General features: G+C 42.3%; 1 protein-coding gene and 1 long non-coding RNA gene across 5 annotated transcripts in view; one reads left to right on the top strand and one right to left on the bottom strand.

Moving 5' to 3' along the window:
- The window catches only part of cald1a (caldesmon 1a), a 202,571-nt gene that overhangs the window by 75,909 nt on the left and 106,928 nt on the right, over positions 1 to 19,734 (top strand). The window lies entirely within an intron of this gene.
- LOC118288963 lies at positions 5,010 to 9,179 on the bottom strand. The gene is made up of 2 exons (XR_004785965.2): positions 6,712 to 9,179; positions 5,010 to 6,580 (listed from the first exon to the last, which is right to left on the bottom strand). It is a non-coding gene; the product is annotated as an uncharacterized LOC118288963 (long non-coding RNA).

The following is a 19,734-nucleotide window of genomic DNA, read 5'->3' as shown; positions in this document are numbered from 1 at the left end:
CCCGCCCGCCCGCCCGCCCGCCCGCCCCTGTGCAGGCTCTCCAGAGGGATCTGTGATGTTGCCATCATCCTCCTTGCACTGACAACACTCTCTGTGGTTGGGACGCCTGCGAGGCCCAGTCCCGTCCCAGAGCATCTGTTCTGTCCTCTCACTTGCTGGCTGGTTGCTGCCTATCACGTCAGAGCCCGTCTACTGGCATCTCTGTTGCCGTCTTTGTACCTGTCTACATGTGTAACTGCCCCGCTCCTGAGTTCTCTTTGTTGGTGTCTCTCTCTGTTGGTGTCATCATTAGGTTTGCTTGTGTGGTCACTCACACTTAGAGGTCGTTGGTTTCCACACTCTTACACACCCTGCGCTTCTTTTCCTCATCATCTACATCACATTGATACTTTAAACCTTTCTTGTAGATATGTCAAAGCCGTAACACATCTATATTCAATTTTTTTTTGTCAATACATTCCGTGAATGTTGTAAAAGGCTCATGCTGCTCACACTGATGATGCAAGCATCGGATGAGCGTAGCAAGAAAGAGTCAGTTTCATCCCAAAGACCTTTAATTATCCTTTTCACCAGATACAACAGAGAGATTGCAAAAACCTGAAAGACTACACAGTTAGTTGTTTTTTTCCTGCTCAACCTGTGACTGACAGACATTATCACTGTCTAATGAGTAATTGCCTTAATCAACCTGCTTCATCTTCACAGAAGCTAAAGTGTTAAGCCATGAGTCAAAGTCGCTGACTCTGAGTTAAACTGTTGGGTCAAACGGGAAAAATCGAAGGCGGAGAGCCTCATGGTCTCTGAAAAATAATTTTATGGGCATCGCAAATCCAACAAGAAAGAAGGCGGGGTGCTCGGGGGCAGGGGGCTGAGCCACGCAGCCTCCCAAATAATGAGGAAGGAATGAATTCAGTTGGGATTTCTAATTCTGCCAGACTCTGATTAATCCCATCAGTAAACAAAGCAGAGGTCATCGTGTTTTGGAGAACTCCAATTAGAGAGTAATCAGCACTAATCAGACAAGCTGCTCACCGGCATCTTGGTGATTTCGGCAGCAAAGGGCCCTCTGGTGAATAGTCTGCCCTCCACGCTGCGAACGACCGACCCACACTCTGTGATCCTTTGTTAGGGGAGTGGGAGGCTGAAGAAAAGAAAGGAGGCTAATTAGCGCTGCCATTCATTAATGACTGTGTGATGTGCACTTGGGTGGGCCGGTTGCTATGTGAGTGTTGTTCTGATGTGGCGAGTCACTGCGTTGCATGAGGTAAGGGGAGGGGCTATATGTGAGAACGCAAATGTTGCTCCAGACATTTTCTGGAACTTTTCCTGGTAAAAAAAAAAATGTTTGACCTTCCTGCACTTGAACAATGTCCTGTGAAGACTTGGGGACAGTCCTTTGTTTTAAGGTCACAAGAGGGCAATGCTGTTACAGATGTAAATGAACAGTGAGTCACTATTTTCTTTCCACTGCCCAGCCTTGAATCATAAAACTTGCCTTTGCATTCGATGCCAGCCTTCAAGGTTAAAGGCCCGACAAGATGAGATTGTTTGCCAGTTGATGGGACGCTTTGCATTTGTAGCTAGAGGGGGGGGGGGGAATATCCATTAACTTTTTATCCCCTTTCAAATAAATACTACACCGTAGGTTGCGTTGTGAAACCGTTGCCAGATGCATGTCTAATACGTCTGACAAGGAACCATAAGAAAAAGTGTGTCTTACTGTTATGATTTGAAGGCTCAGTTTAATGTATTGGGAAATATGATTATATACTTTCTTGCTGAGAGCTGAATAAGAACGTCCATACCTCTGCTATGTCTGTACCCTATAATATGAGGCTTCTGCTACAGAACCGCACATTATAATTTTTGAATTGCTAAATATTTTTGTATGGATTAAAGAATAGAGATATATAATGTAATTTGGTTATAATTAGATGAGTTGCATGTTGGTACATTTTGTTACCTTTTCACTACTTTGTTACATTTTACTGTACCCTATAATATGAGGCTTCTGCCACATAATATGAGTTTATGCCAAGCTAAGCTAAAAGCCTCATGACCGGGGAGTCATATTGTAGGCAAAAGATTCCTAGCTTAACACCTTGCAAGAGATTTAACACACATATTTCCTAAAAATTGAACCATTCCTTTATTGAATATTATTTGGTATTGGTAGTTCATGTACATGTACAGCATCCCCCCTCGCTCCCCTCTCTTCTCTTTCGCAGCCCGATTGGACCGCTGGGAGCACTAATCAAATAACTCGCAGGCCACCGCAGCTGCCATTTCAGCCATTTCAGTGGAATACACACAGATGTCGGGTGTGTTCCCTCCTGGCCTATCAGACCAAACAGTGATGTAAAGCTTTACTCATCACTATTACCTGCCGCAGCACTGGAGACGTTTATAGGCCAAGGAGTGCACAGCAATAATGAGTTTGTGTTTATTGCTAACGTGCTGCCAATAGAAATGGTAGACGTTAAGTGATTTGTGGAGTTTAATTCCTCCACCTGGCCCTCCGATGGCCTGTTGTCACCCCCACGCCCAAATATTCATAAGTGATATTGTTAATGACTCGTACGCCCATAATGGCTCCTGCAAGTGCTGATTTGTCGGGGCCATTCGTAGCTCAAGGTTATCTGTTTCAATAATACTTCTGACTGCATGTTGTGAGAACACAATTACATCCATACAAGTACGTTCTTGTTTTCTGAACACGGGTGACCGCGTCATCATTTCCAAACATCTCAGTTTTTTGCTCATCCGTACTACAATGCCGCCCCCTGAGTTAAAAACTCGGGAGTAGTGTGGACGCCAGGCGTAAACCCAGTAGCAATGGTCCGTTTTAAAACTAAAACGTAATAATGTGGATGTACTGAGAAGAAGTGTGGTGAGGTGAGCCCCTGTACTGCACCGTCAACACATTTTGTGTTTAGGCAGTTGCGTACGTCGCGTACATTTCATTAACATTGCACAGCAAATTCAATTTATTTTCCTAGTTGTCATTTAATTGGAATTTCAGATGGAAGAATCAAAGGACAAAGCCATGAGCAATTTGCTGACACTATTCGCTTTACCTTCTGTTCTGTCATGTCTGCAAAATCCCTTGCCTAAAAAGAAGTGTTGTTCTGCGGCAGTAGAATTAGTTCTCTTTAAAAGAAAAAAAGCACCACTGAAACCCTTTTGCCTAAAAGATTTATTTAAAAAAAAAGAATATAGCATTGCCTCCTCTTGGCTAGCACAGCCTCCAATTAGCATCTAGTTAAGCTATCTGGAAGAACGTTCCTGCGGAATTTGAAGGCAGTCCGTTGGGAAAGTCTTTCTCGCTCAGGGAAGAAAGGAACCCTTATATCCTCCTTAATTAAAACATGATTTACGCTTAGTCCCAGCAATGAAGTTGCCTTTGATGGTTCTTTTGTCAATTAAAAGTAAGTCCAACAGAAGATTACATAGCACTCATTACAAGCAGGTTATTCTCAAGGACATGCAAGTTTGGGCTTTCAAGTAAGGGGGCTGCTGGCTGGGTTAGTGCAAGGACACAAAAAGGGAAACAGAGTTGTGAATAAGATTTCACACGTCTGCGTCACAAAACTCCTCTATCAAAAGCTGATCTCTTAGGAATCCCACCGCCGCCTTTCCGTCCAATCCTTCTTCACCTTCCTCTCCCTGTCTCTCATGATCTCCACCACACAAACAAAGTTAGACAATGCGATCACTGTTGGTCAGATGCATGCTTTGGTGTTCCCCCTTCATGTAACGGACACAGCTGTTATCAGCTGAATCCTGGGCTGCACATCTGCCAAAGTACTCACGCTCCATTTACGCCCCGCCATGGAAACACCAATACAGCACTTATGCACTTCAACAGAGAAAAAGCTAAGCCTGTCTGAAAGAGAAGGGCAGCATGAATATTTAACAGGGAAACTGCTTTTAGATACTCGCAGGCAAAAAAAAAGGGGGGCATGGCCGGTCTAAATGTCTTTACCTGATAAGACTGAAGCAAAGAACAAGCACACAGCTACCCTACAGTTGCCCTGAAGCTGTATCCTGGACATTCATTGGCTCTGATGAAATAAATAGTTTACTGTGGCAATGTTCTTCCCATTTCAAATTCAGCAACAGAAGCACACTGAAGAGTATCATGTCACCAACGTTTACCCGTTTTAGAGAACTTTTCCTGGAACAAATCTTAAATGCAATTTTTTTTTGTGCTGGCTTTAATTGCCGTTCCAAAGTTGCCATTAGGTCAGGAAAAAAAAAAAAAGACCTCAAAGTGCTGCTCAATATTCGACTGCAGATTCAATATTGTTAATTCGCATCTTGGCCCACAGAAAACAGCGGGCCATGATTTAGGCCGACAGCCCAAGAGCGGAGTATATATTTGAATGAGACCGTAAGATATAAGGCCCCTTTCTCCTGACGTTAGTCACCTTGCACCCTTTACAATCTATCTAATACGGCTTCATTGCTTCCTGAGATTTCCCAGTCACAGCTGCTCCTCCCCACCTCCATTCAAGGGGGTTGTAGGTGCAGATTGAAATGGAAATCGACAGGATCAAATGGGATCAGTTATTAAATTTGCTGTTTGACAGTAGAGGCGGGTGAGCAGAAGGGGGGAGGAGAGAGAAGCTTTCAATGCGTGGGGTAGTATCTTTCATGGCTTTTGTGCGCTCAGGTGGGTGAAAAACAAGCCAGGTGGTGGCACGACTGACAGTTTATTTAAGGGGCCATTACCTTTACATACGATGCTGAAAGGCCGTACACATGCGTTTCGATTTAAGGCCCCAAGGCTCTGTGATGCTGGGAAAGACCCCAGGCACACTGTTCTCTAATGAAAACATTTATTGGCAGATCATTGCAAAAAATGGGAGCTTGGTGTAACTGGTTATTTCTCTAGCGTTGCTCTCTGCTAATAGAGCCGACCGAACTGACAGCTTGACCTTTGAGAATTCCATGTCAGTCTTATGGGGCCACTTCTTTCTGTGAATCACTAAGAAATTGTACATTAATCATCATGGAATTTGGTTTATTGTTTTGTCCCGTGGAATGTCAGCTTTGAAGGTTGGAACATTTGATGAAGATTAAGTGGAAGGACAAAGCCAAAGGACAACTTAAAAGACTGTCCAACTTCACAGCCACTCTCCTTTGTTGACTTGGACGTGTTTCTCTAATACATTTGTGTGCTCAGTTGAAAACAGAAAAGATCCAATTTAAAAAGGAAATGAAATGAAAAATATGTCAATATATATATTTGTCAGAGATAACCGCACTTTGACGTGCATTTCCCTCTTGCAGTCATAATCTCATAGCTATGTAGCAATTAAACTCAACGAAAAGTGCTATTTTATTAATCTTGTGCACACAAGTTAAAAAAAAACATCACCTTTCTGACTTTAGCAGCAAAAGTCAAACAACACATTTATAGAGACAGACAATCCTTCCATGCCTTTACACATTCAAGCAGTGCAGGTCATCTTTCAGGGAAACAATTCTAACACAACGGCATGAAACATCATTATTTTCGGAATATTCCACTCCTTTGTCAATATTCATCATCATATTCATTCTTTTGTCTGTCAAGGTTAGGGTTGGGTTCTGATGGCTGAAACACATACTTCCTGTTATTCAAAGCAACGGTTCTGGTTAAAGGATGATGCTGGTGTTGGTTTATGTTCAGTACAGTGAATAGATTTCATGAATAGACCAAAAGCAACAATGTTTTCTCAGTATTTTGCAGTCTCCTTCCCCTTTGGCACACAGCCCGAAGCCTATTTTTCATACTGAAGATGTAAATCTTTAAACATTGGGTCACAACTATGTATTTTCCATTAAAAGAGACGCTTCAAATCAAAATATGATAATACATTGACTTGTAATAGAGGGGATGATGCTGCTTCTTTCATGCCCAATGTCCCACGAGAAGTGTAACCGAGTCATGGTCAGCGACTTACACTGTCTAAATCAGGCCCAGTAAGTTCAAGGGGAAATGGCAGATCTGCAGATCTGTTCAAAAGAATTAGACATCATTAAAAACCAGCATTCATCTACGAAATTCAGCAAGGAACTATCAAGATAAACAGAGTGTGAGGTCTGTGTTAGCACGACTGCACTTCCGGTTCTGGGAACCCTGGGATTATGAGCAATATATGCTGTTCGGCTGTGTTTGAATTTAGTGAGTGGGGCTACACACTTAGAGCTCTGGTCAAGCGATTGATAGCTGGAGCTTGTGGCCGCCGATGCAACTGTTGCTCAGCAAATTGCTCCCGCTATTGCTACAACTAAATCAGCTTGGCAATGTAGTGTTTAGCAAACATTGAATGGGAGGGAACACTGCTAAGGACAAATTTTAGCCGCTGGGGCTGTGTTCCATGGTGTGGCCCCTCAGTATGTTTGTGTGGGTTTTTTGGGGGATTTTTATTTTTTGCTAATTTGCCTTTATTTGACAACAATGAAGTGGCAGAATTGAAAAATGGGGCAGAGAGAGAGAGAATATAAAAGCCCATGGCCAGGATCAAACCTTCGACATAAACCATGTGCTGTAACTCTTCAGCCATCAGAGCACTTGGCCAGTAATGGAGGTCTGTGACAAAGGGGGATACACTCTGTCAGGTTTTAATGTAGCTACACAGGCAATACGTATTAGTATCAATTAGATCTTGACAGTAAGATATAAAACATAGAATATCAGCAGCATTTAATTTTGAGAAATACCTATTGTTCCATGTTGCACAAGATCCTATTGGGAGGAACTGTCCGTTGTCAGAACTAGGATTGGAATTCAAAAGCAACAAATTCCAATGTGAGTCGAGAGACTGAAAAGGGGCACACATGAAAAAAAAATATATATTGTACCTGACATCAATCAGAAGCAATTTTTCATCCAGCACATCATGTACTTGGTGCAGGGTGGCAGAGTGAGTACTCAGACTGTCCATCGGCTGGGAGGCTAATGTTGAAGCCTCCAAGTCAACAAGCTCCTACATTGTTGACGCATCCTTCATGTCCACAAGGGCTCTCCTGTTGCTGACCTGACCTCTGACATCCCTGTTGGCCGGCGTCCTCTGCCAGGACCAGAGTAACATCACAAACTACCCGATCCCTGGTCTGCTCTGGTTTGAAGCTGTTTGGGGGGGAAATGTCAGGTGTTTCCCGCCCTCTTGTTCTGTGGCCCCCAGCCGGGGTCGGACAGAGGACAGAGCACTGAGTCAGCACAGCCAGGCAACCGCTGCGAGGAGCTGATTTAAACCGCCGCCGAACCGGGGGCTCAACTTTCATTAGCCGTTGTCATTATTCTCTGGTCGCTGTCTGACAGATGGCATTGTGGGATATCGGATTTTATGGCAGGTCATCTTTCATATCCAATTTCTTTTCCCATTTGATGAGAAGTTCTCGCTCCAGTCAAATTCATTTTGCAGTTTGAATATTGATTGAACACTGCGGCCTCTCTTTCTCCTACCCATCGTTCTCTCTCCCTCTCTCTCTGTACCGATATCTACTGCGAGGCTCTTAAGACTTAATGGTCTCTTGCACTTGGTGCTCGCTCTCTGACACTGATCCACATTTCTCTGATGTACAGCGAACCGCGGCAGAAAAAAACTATGAACAAATGCGAGAGATGAATTTGGAAGTTACTCCTTAACCCTGCATTCATCAATTCACAATTTTCAAGTTTGCATTAATACAATCATTCCCTATAATTACTGTAGGGCCTAATTGCCAGAGTACATTTGAATAAGATTGAATCAGTAATGCAGTACAAACAAGGCTAATGGCACAGTGGAGCACAGTGGGGCCTATAATGTCGTTCTCTCTAATCTATTATATCAGCAACTCCTTTGAGGGCTGCTGAAATTAGCTCTGGCCTCACCCTGAAATGAATTGATGGCTTCTGAAAGGTGCCGTCAGTCTCGCAACAACTCCACAAGGACATTAGGGGTCAAGATCTGGCTCTGATATGGCGGCAGTGAGCTTTTATTCCCTGAGGGTTTTTTTTTGTATGTGTGTTGTGTTTTCATTTGGCAGACAGGATATAGACGGGGGAATCAGTGGAGACATTTTGCCTGTGCAGACTGTGACCTGACAGACTAGTCCACCTGTTTGCACTGACTAAACCACTGCTGGACAAACGCAGACTGTAATGACCCATTAAAAATTCAGCATTTGGCATAATGAGATGATCGTGCCCTGCCAGTAGTGTCTTGGATCTCAGGAGCGTTGCGGGGGGGGGGGGGCAGTTTTACATTCTACCCGATAAAAGGCTTGGAGGGGACTGTAGATATAAGCAGGTCTGGTAGATGAATAAGTCTTTATCATGTAAATATGACTTGCTTCAATGAGGCCGGGAAATACAGGGCCTGTGGTCAGAATGAGCTCTGTGTCATATTAGTGTAAGTAATGGCTCATTTCTGCACAACGTGATTTCGTAAAACAACCCACAAAATGACTTTTCGGTTAGGGCACGGAATGAGACGATCCAACCTAAAACTTGCAAAGCATGAACGAACAGATTTGTCCCGGCGAAATATTGCAATTTGAGAGGCGATCAAGCATGAGATAATGGAAATCTCAATCTGGACCTGCTCATTTCCAAAACCCTCCTTTTTTTTCTCCTTTATTTTTTTTGCTTTCTGGGGCTATGAAGCAAGCTGTCAGCATGGTGACGCACAAGTGTTTGGAATGCAAAAAAACCCAACAACCACTTGTTTGTTTTTCTGCTCCATCAACTCATTTCCTATAGGCATTCCAAATATAAATAGTGCTGCAGAGAATGAACGCGACTGCCTCTTATTTCTTCTTCTTATATGCAATCACATTAAATCGACATCGAAAAAAGGATAAGCCAGCTCCCTTTGGTGATACTGCACCAGTTGGTTTTGATATTATTTTCCATCATACTCCCATGGGAAGCTTTGGATCTCCACGGATCAGCAGGTTTATTCACTCACGGACGCTGGGCAGGACTGGCAGGAGTCGGCTGTGGAGAGCGCCTAGCTAACCTAACAATGCATGAAACACAGAAGCCTCCTTGGTCCACTGGTCTTCCCCAGGGTTAAAACGAAGGGTGAACATCACAAATAGTAGTGTGTGTGCTGTGGGTGCGTCTGAGGAGCAGAACAGCAATGTCTTCGGCGCAGCATCTGTCCAGTTGCCAGGGAGACATCCACCCCCTGAGCTGTGGAGCGAGACATCACAAAGTATGGAACAATGTGGAACCTAGCTATGATTGGCTGGCAAATGACCCCCAGTGTTGTATCAAAGGCGTGACACTGCAGCCGGCTGCCAAATATTGTCGTCACGGGAACAAGGCCTCAGAGGTTCCTCAGGAGACGCTTGGGGTAGGAGGATAAACTGTGTGTTTATCCATGGTCCTGTCTGTGTGAAACTTTGGGTGCTTACTGCTGGATTTGTGTTGTACTTTTCAAGTCAGTGTAATGCTCCAATCAGCATATTTACACAGTGTGTACATGTGTGGGAAAGGCATTGTTCCCGTCAAGCCACTTTGATTCAGTGTCTTCAGGAGAACAATCAGCCATGAAAACAAAAAGACAAAACAAGCCTTGGAGTTTACACTCACGCTAGCAGCTCTGCAAGGCTGAATCTAGCTTCCTCGTATCGGCACGGCAGCGATTTGAGTTAAAACTATACTAACTATACTATACTAACTATATTTTCTAATAGGCTGCTTCTGTTATTGCTACACGGTTTTCGGGAGGATCAGATATCCACACAAGCACAGAGAGCTGCAACAAACCATACAAAATTAGGTCATCACTGGTTTATGGGGTTGAGATTAGTTCAGGTTTGAGATTTAGATTTGGCATTTGATTAGGTCTGGATTAGGACTTTGTTGCATGCCTACATCATGTGGCATTACTGATATCACTAGCGGGTGAGCTACACAAAATAGATCATAATGTCATGTAATTTAATGAGTCCATCCTTTAGTAATAGGTCATGAGTTTATCACTGAAACCCATGTGTCCTTGAATCTTTTATCAATATTTTTTTCTTTGTCTTTCTGGCTATTCACTGATTTATAAAGTGGTGATCAGGGTTTTTCTGCACAGGAAAAACATAGCAACATGGGCTCACAGTAGAGAGAATACCTCCACCATGGCTAAACAGTCCTACACAAGTATGTCTTGCTCTAAAAATAGAAACATAAAGGGAAAAGGAAGTGGTCTGGTAATTGTCAATAAATTGTAAAATATTATATCCCATTATATGTGTTTTACATCTGACCAGTCTTTCCTGAGAAATTGACAACAATATAAAAAAAAAATTCCCACAATGTTAGGGAAATAGAAATAGTTGGTTCCACCTTTGAAAAAAAAATAATTCATTGGGTTCTTCCCTGGCCCATGCCAGTTTGTTGGCCTTTGACAAGCCAACAAACTAACAGGTGGAAACACAACTTCCTTTGGCGGAGTTTTTTAAATGAGCAGTCGCGCTAAATGTACGGACAGGACAAGCTCAATAATATGAGTGAGCGTCAGCGATGCCTTTTTAATGGCAGATTGCCTGCGCTTGCCATCTGTTTCTTCGGTGCCTGTGGTAGCGTTCTGAATGCCAGTTTTCTTTAGCCTAAGGTGAGAAGCTGTCTCAAGGTAGACGGCTCGCTGTGGGCCTGGAGCTGGACAGGACTGTTATGCTGTGTCAAAATGAAACGGTACACATCATAACCTGAAGACTGATCCTGCTATAGTTTGATTGTTTTAGTATCCTCATTGTGTAAAGGGTTAAAAACAGTTGGATGACTTGTTCTTTGAGGGAAATGTCAACAGATCCAAGCAGCATTGATGATTCTGGTGGGTCACCTTAACCGCAGTAAAAATATAGAACAAAGACTGGGGTGAGAATAAAATGGCATTAAAGTAAGAGTCATAGTAGAGTAATAGTGAGAGGTTTTATGTTACAATGCCAGTAATGAATATGCAATGAATAAGATTGGACATTATTCGTCAGCTGAATTCCACACAGGTATGAATGAGACGACCATGGTGAAAGATGATGCCAGTCAGTTAATTCAAGTACAGTATGACTTCAGTGTTCTGCCATGTTCCATTATATATTTCGTTTGCTCAATAGTCATTGAACATGGTTGATTTTTTTCATACTTTCTCTAAGAAGCCTTCTTGGTAAGATCAGCTGGCTGTTCCTCTCAGATCAAACTTTAGAATTTTGGAGCTGTTCAAATGCCTCCAAAGACGGAATGCGGAATGAAATATAAGTCGTTGGGTGCTCCTGTTTTGATCGTAAGTGCTCTTTGATTACAATAGGATTTTGGACGTCAGTGCTAATTCAAAGCTATGCATTTATTGAGATCCTGAGGTCAAATAAACATATGGGAGTGCTGGCCGTGCCTGTGAGAGTGCTGTTTAATGGTTCGCTTGAAAACCAACAATTTGAGTCAAACTCTGCAATTCCTGTCACTGAACGCCCACTGGTCTCTCTACCCTCTGGTCACTGTATTTATTTTTGACGTTTAAGCGCACCAACACGACCATCTATCTGTCACTCACATGTCAGAATCAACAAAAGCAAAAAAAGGACATTAGGAATGGTGGTGTAGTAACACAGACTACAAAGGGAATAATCGTTTCAAAACAGTTTTTTCAGATTTGCTGAAAAAACTGTTTTGAAACTCGCTTTACTGTTATATCAGACTCTTAAATATTCAAAAGACATTCTTGAACTCCAGTTCAACCATCGATAAAGACACTTTGAGTCGTTCATTTAGTTTCAGAAAACCCGACTCTTTAATATGGGGACGATCATCTGGCATTTGCATGGCAGAATATTATTAGGGCCCATGGCTAACTTCACAGAATTTTTTTTTTCATTTGAAAATTGGCTCATCCACCGAGGTGGTTTTCAAAATGGCTGCCAAGACTCAAATAATTAGGAGGTGGTAAATATTTCATGATAGAGTGATTTTAACGATCCTGAAATCTTTGTCAGTTTCATAACTAATGCCAAAATAATGAAGTGACTGCTCTGGGGGCAATAAATACTTTTATGTCGGCTGGAAGAAGGGGCAGTGGATTCTTTATTGTTACTGTCAAAAGGGTGTGTTGGAGCATTAAGTCAAACAGCGACATAGCGACGTATTTTGATATCAAGGACAATATTGTAGCCTGCTGTAAATGGAATTTGTCGGGCATGCCAATCGATGTCTCGCTCCAGCACTGGCTGTCACACGAAGCATAAACAGCAGATGTGTGAAATAAATGGAACATTTGATGCATGTAAGCGTGGGCATCAAAACTGCTCGTGTCGCTGCATTTGTCTCAGCCTCATCTCTGACGGACCCGAGTTCTTTTGGACCTGTGCGCCACCTGACAGCTTGCGAGGAGACTCTGGGCCAATAACCAAATCTGATTTAGAGCGTGGATTCACTTCTTGTGTAGTTTTTGTCATTACATGTGAGCTGCTGAATCGCCTACTTATGATTACTGTCCCCTTAGCTAACGAGTGGAGAAAGTGGGGTAAGCACGGTCGCCCCTCTTCTATTCTTCCCGCTCTTTTCCATGACTCATCTCTCTGCAGAGACGGGTCTTTCTCCTGAGATTGATCTATACGAGCATTTACTTTGAAAGTCCCCCCTATATCGATGGATATGTTAATGACTGTTTCGCCACAACTTTATGCTCATCACCTGTTTAGATATATGCTTGTGTGTAGCAACCCCGTCCAATTACTGTCTGGGATGCCAGCGGCTGCTACATGATGGACAGCTGAGCAGTCTGGCAGTAGGGGATCTGAAGTTTGGAGTGGGATCTACAGTGGGGAGTGAAAGGAAAATTGATTTCAGTGCTGAGGCAGAACGAGTCAGGTGTTGTGGAAGCATGTTGAATTATTTAAAAAAATGAATAGTCACTGGTGATGAACAAATCAGTGACACACACCAACACACTCGTGCCGCTGGGTGCTTTCAAGTGTGTGGCGTGAGTCACAGAAGAAGTTAGATAATTTAAGGCTGGGAAAATAAGATGGACATGTATTCTCTCCCATCTCCCTAGTTCATCTTTAGGGGGGAAAAGACGCCGCGGAGGGCCGTCATTTCCAGGACATTTTCAAAGAGGGCACAGTTGGTGGCTGCTGGCACTGCGGTGCAGCATTGCCGCGTTCCAAAATATGGGAGAAATATTCATTCAGACCCTGTTGCGGATTTCCAACAAAACCCAGTCTCTCACATCAAACAGTTTTCTTGGACATAGATTACAGAAATTCAAGCAATCGCTGAGGGTAATTTTAGATGCTAAAAATACAAATTAGATGGAGGGAGGCCCCGTTGAATGTTCTGCGTGAACACAGAATAACGAGGACACTCTGTGCCGTTGATGCCAACCTCCCACAGGCCGGTTTCGCTGAGTTGCAGAGCAGAAAGCGGCAGCAGTATCTGACCCGCAGTTGCAATCCAACAACAGCCACCTAATGGCAAAAGAAGTCACAGCACCAGACATTTAGAGCTGCAGAGGAAAACTCTGATACAGGTACGCTTTGCCACGTACAGTAGCGCTTTTCATATCGATCTTTCACAACCAGATCAAACGTCTTGCTGTCTCAATTGAGCATCGTCCCTACATCTGGCTACATTCCGTCTCAAACGTCCCCCTGTGGTGCTTCTGACAATCATATTTCAATCCGTCTTGGATGGATTTACCCTTTTTTTACCCCCTTTTACCCTTATAAACATCCGATAGCCATCTCATCCAGCCCCGACTGAGTTCTTTCAAGGTGCGTTAATGGGGTGGCAGAGGGGAAAATGAAACAATCAAAGAATCAAAGAAAGCACTTGTTTTGTGGAATGCTGACTAAATTAAATTAATGTTTGTGTAAGGATACATACTGCAAGGGGTGAGGGGAAAAATATAAGGGTTTTTTTTATTTTTTAAGAATTTAATCCTTTTAACCAGTGGTGGGGCTGTATACAGCCTGCAAGACAAATCATTTCTACAAAAATAAAAAGCAACGAAGAAAAACAAAAAGACTGAATTATTACAAAGACAATGTTAGGTACATTGGTATGGCACAATGTATTTAAAAAACACCACAGGACACGGCAAGAAATGTTGAATTTATTTCTCAGAGACGGAGAAAATGAAACAAGACACATAACAAACAACAGCCCAACTGGCTGTACCTCATCATCATCATCATCATCATCATCATCATCATCATCACTACCATCTGACATCAGATGCCTCACCAAAGAGAAGCAGCTCTAACCATCACTTTAGAGACGAAAGTAGAGAGGTTCATGCCAGAAACGTATATGTTAATAGTTCAATAGGACTTAAAACATATATTCCATTCAGGTCCATTTCAGTTAAAGAACATTTTTATTTCCAATAATTTATAAATGATATTAAGATGCTCTGTTCTAAGACCTCCCTGGAAGGGAGAGCAGCAGAAAACCCCTCTTGGTTTGCAGTTTGCAAAGGTAGCAACTGATGGTTCGGCTGATGTGGGCTGGCAGCGCTGCATCCAGCCAATGTACTGGGATTGTGTGCTGAGCTTGACTTTGTGGCCCGCCCGAACCAAACGCTACGCTCAATTTTATTTTATTCACAGTAACAACAGGTCTGCAACTACAGTTCTAAACTTCTGCTGTTTTTCACGCGGCATGTATAAAACATCTCTTCTACTGAAGGAATAACTCACCCTTAGGTCGAATCTTTAGCCTCTTGAATGTGAACAAGTTTGTTTTTGAGATAATGTTGTAAAATGACATTTTAAAGACTCAGTCCTGTGTCTCTCCAGAAGAAAGAAGGTTCCTGTTAATCCACAGACCTTTAGTTTCTACTGGAGCTTTTTTCCTCACCGACAAATTAGCCCCCACATGAAAACTATTGATGTTGAGGTCTTTGGATTATCCCGAGTAACCAGGACATTGTTTCTGGTAATTGCTGTTTTCTTTCCTCCTTTTTCAATTATACTGAGTGACTGCACTATCAGCAGCTCGTATGCTTTTTTTTGCACTTTCTTTTACCAGAAGCCTTTTTCTAAGCTGTGCTACTTGTAAAAAGAACAACATCTTATTGTAGCAAGAAATACAACGGGGGCATCCAATCCAGGTTAAAATTGGTTTACAACAATTCACCTTCCTTCTAAAAAGGTGTTTTTGTCATTACAAATTGGTGATGAATGTATAATGACACCTTATTCTATGTATCTAGTATTTACATATAAATTATGCATTCAGCCAATCAAAATGCTTTTGTTTTCTATGCGTTCACACACAGTATGTGAATAAAGGTAATGAAGAGAGTGAAGACATTAAGATGCAGGGGATGTTACCCCTTCTGGCATAAACTGCTTATTAATCTTCCACTTTCACTTGTGCATCATTTACCCCAGCAAATCAGCCAAATGTAGCCTCAACTGGCGTTGTAAATACAGAAACAGCTCATAAAAATAGTCTACCTTTCTCCTGGTGTGTCAGAGTAATCACACTTTTTCTCCCGCAACTGTTTTCAATAATTCAAGCTGTTTATATCACCCTTGGTTAGAATGTAAAAATGTGAGTGTGGATAGTTCATTATATACTGTATGCCTCACATGTTCATATTTGTTTCAGGCAAATGAACCCATTTTGTTCTGCTTAAACATCTCCCCTTATTGAAAATCTCTTGATGTATTTATTTTCAAATCAAATGAAAGTAGCTGTGAACCACATCAGTGCTCGCTGCTGCTGCTGCCGTGTGTGATATGAATATGAAATGATACTGAAGTACATGCTCTGCAAAGCATCCAATACTGTGTGTCCATCTTCCTCCGTTACTTACCCTTCCCATAGGAGTCATGTTTATCATGGCAATCTTTCTGCGAGAGGACTGGAAGTGTTTGGTGTTTGAAGACATTCAGTGTTCCCCCGCAGGGATTCCCAATGCTGAGATGTACACAGATACATACAACCCACAAGGCTGCGCCTTGATCCGTGCCTTTATTATTCCACCACCCGTGAATTATGGTTTCATTTTAGAAGGTGGTGCACTTTCCTAACCCTGCCACGCTCCCATCCCCGCGTTCCCCTCGAAAAGTGTGTAATTCAACCTCTCCAGAAAAAGCTGCATTTCATTCCCCTGTGCCTCCTTTGAACGAGCGCGTTGGATTATGGGGCAATTTGGTTCAGTGTCCGCTCAGATTTATTCAGCCCAGGTAAATTATAAATAAGTATTTTTCAAAGCTGTGATTAAAAAAATATCTTCCTAACGGCACTTAAAAAACTTTTTTAATGGCCCCAAAGCCCATTTGCAAACCCTGCAGCATGTCCATTTATGCATGTCTTATACAAAGCTAAAGTCTTAAGATAGCTTTTATCCTGCAATTTCATGTATTACAACAGAAAAAGCGAGTGTATTCGATGCAAACATTCTCCTGACATGGCTCGGGGCTATATGTGGAATTAAAAGCAATGGGCGACAGTTTGACACTATCTGAGCATGAGTTTGAAGGGTTGCGCAACAGAGTCATTTGTTTGGAGTGCCAGGCCCCTTATATGCATAAATCATCATCATTGTGCATTTCCATCACATTGGCTTCTCAGGCTGAAATATGTATTACGTGTCCCTTTTTTTTTTTTCATTTACTCCCTCCCTCATGAAAAAATGCTTGAAATTCGGAAAGAGTGAGTGGAAAGAATGAAGTTGTAATAAAAACCTTTTATCAGTGAAGGATCAATTTCCAAACACTGTACTGGGAATCGTGAGACAAAATGCCAAATAAACAGTCTGCGCTTTGAGATATAAATAAATCAACATTTACAGTATAACAACAAAACGTATTTCTTAATCTTCTCGATTGTGCCAGAGTCTTGAACGCTATCTTAAAGGATGTGGAGCTCCACAGAAAATATGAGGCAATTTATCCCCAAGTTCAACGGTGCCGGTATGCCACTTACACATTTTATTGTGCATTACATAAAAGGTCGGGGACGCTGAGCGGACGTGCGCTGTGCACAGGGCAGAAACATGCAAGAGCCTTTACAGCAGCAGGAAAAAGCATGAAGATATACCACCCCGTTTCTTTCTCCTACGGCTCACACACAACTTGCTCGCATTCACACACTCCTGAGATTCGTCCCTGTGGGTGGACAGAAGCACTTCCTTATCCACGCTACCTTGCATAATGCCTCCCTGCACTGTGTAGGGAACAGGCGGACGCAAACCCACAGCAACAACAGGGCTCCTTCAGAGCAAAACCCACAGCTTGGTCTCCCAGCTTGCATTCAGAGTACGTTTGGCCCCGAGACCTAAGAGCTCGCACCAGCAGTCGATGACTCCTGCAGCTGCCGCTATTGGTCTGCATCGAGATCTAAAACATTTTCCAGTTTGACAAGCAGGCCAGAGAGAGCGATAGATTTCTCCCGAGGTCAGAGCTCAAGATGTTCGGCACAGGCACCTCCTGTTACCAACAGGAAATTGACCTACGAGACTCGAGATGGTATGAACTCCATCAACCTCTGCCATGTGCACAAACCCCCTGAGGAAAGTAATAGCCACGGCACTTACAACTTCGAAAAAGAAATGGATGCTCACAAAATTAAAAACTTCCTGAAATAAACCTCCCCGGTACGTCGGCATGTACAGTTGATTTACATACCGTTGATTTGAATAACATTTCGTGAATAAAGGTTTGGAAAGTATTCAAGATAAAATTAGATTTTTTGAATAGGCTGAAAAGCTGTAGATTTCTGGCTGGGCAATAAACATTAAGTCTGCGTCAGTTATTTCTAGTTAAGTTAAAATGTGTAATGTATATTAACACTAAATTACAATTTTAGATTAAGGCTTTACATCAAATTTGTCAAACAAATTTTTATTGTATTTCAAGTTTGGGGATATTTGATGTTGTTGTTTTTGAAGGCTGCAAGACAACAAGAGTAGTTGTGTAACCATCAACCAAACTGCAGGCTGTAGCAGATATTGATAATTATCACGATGAATGTCATATTATTATTTCTTTCAAGTTTGTGAGTAAGCACAGGGAGAAAATAATAGCATTTGTCCCTGCATTTAAATATATATTGCCCAATGGTTCCTCAGCGGCTCCATTGAATTACAGTAAAATACTGTGTTAGGTAAGGAGAAATGAGAAAATGACTAAGCTGCATTTATTTGTTTTCGAAACATTGAGCTCTTCACTCATTTTGAGAAGCTTTTTCCCTGCAGGATTTGTTTCGTTCAGATAACCTAAGGAATTTTGCGTATTTATGAAAAGAGGCAGTTTAAAAAGATCTACAGTTTAGAACTAATGTTCAGGAATGACAACCAACCCATGATTTAAGGAGGATATGAGCCTACTTCAGTGGAGACAAAGAGTAAGGGAAAAAAGTATTATTGTTTTAAACCTTAAGGCAACGAGTGCAAGATATGGATTTGTTCAGCTCGTACATAAGTCGGTCCGAATGTTTCATATATTTGATGTGCTATATTCATTGGAGAGCAGTCTCTGTCTTGGAAAAAACCCTTTCAGCCTACAGACATCGTAAAAAAGATTCACAATAATTGCCTTCCATCAAAATAGCAGTGAATTCTTCTTGTCATATCCACAAACTACCCATAAAACACCTGCTCATGATGGCATTCTTAACACCTGCATGCTTATACAGGCAACAGTGCCCTCCTGTAAACATTTAACACAACAATCCTGCTCTGTCACCTTTGACAAATGCACAGGTAAAAACTGCAATATTGGCATCCAAACAATAGGCACGGCACTATAGTGAAGTATTTCTCCAGACGAATCTCAAATTATGTTCTCTGAAGGACATTGCCGACCGAGCATAAAAAAAGAGAGGCAGGAAAACATTTTTTTTTGTGTGTGTGTGGGGGGGGGGGTAATGCAGGGGAAATGCAGAGCTCCCTGTTTTGCTTCCCAGCTGTTTACACACAGTGCTGCAGAGGCAGTAAATTCTAAAGAGCTGAAGCATATTGGGCATCATCTCCAGCACCCATCAATCCAGAAATTGCCTCTCTTTACCCCTCTCTCTGGAAAAGCACACGGTTAATTTTCATGCCCGCAGATCTCTTTGCTCTGTCAATTCAGTAGCGACACACGGGGGAAGGGCAGGGGAGGGAGGGGAGGGGGGCATAAACAACCGGCCTCTACGATATCTCAAGGGTAGATGCCTTTCATGGGACGTCTGCCCCCTCAAAGATATAGAGGGTAATATTATTTTCCTCACCCAGACCTTTTTTTCTGCTCGTCATGGCGGGGGGATATGGGGCTTCGAGTGACAACATGAAAGCTGGGTGCTGCTCAGACCAACAGTTTTGTAAGCGTTGAATCTATTGGAGACAATGTTTCTCTGCCGACAGAACTGCTGTCAGGCAACAGCTTCGTGCAAAGTTTTCAGCGAAAGCAGTCGGGCTAATATATACGTTGTGAGTATAACTGTAGCTTAGGACACATAGTTTATTATTACCATGGTGATTTTTTTAAAGTGGAGCAGGACGACTAAGGATCCAACTGACAAAAAGCCATTTAACACTTCCTTTTACTGTTTAGCTGCAAAATTACATCTATAACACTATCAACACATATAGAAGAGCAGATATGAAGAGTTGTGGGCTTCCAGCCGTCGTGGCCTGGTATTGTCATCAGTTAACAAAAAATAATTTTTTTCAGTAAACATGTTACAGCTAAACTTTTCAATGATGTTATAAATAAAAAATAAAAAAAACAAGAGGTAAACACATCTTACCTCACCGCAAACACATTTGTGGC

The sequence above is a fragment of the Scophthalmus maximus genome, chromosome 12 (genome assembly GCF_022379125.1).
Source record: "Scophthalmus maximus strain ysfricsl-2021 chromosome 12, ASM2237912v1, whole genome shotgun sequence".
Taxonomy (NCBI): Eukaryota; Metazoa; Chordata; class Actinopteri; order Pleuronectiformes; family Scophthalmidae; genus Scophthalmus; species Scophthalmus maximus.
The sequence above is the reverse complement of the archived record's forward strand: the minus strand, read 5'-3'. Positions and strand labels throughout refer to the sequence as shown.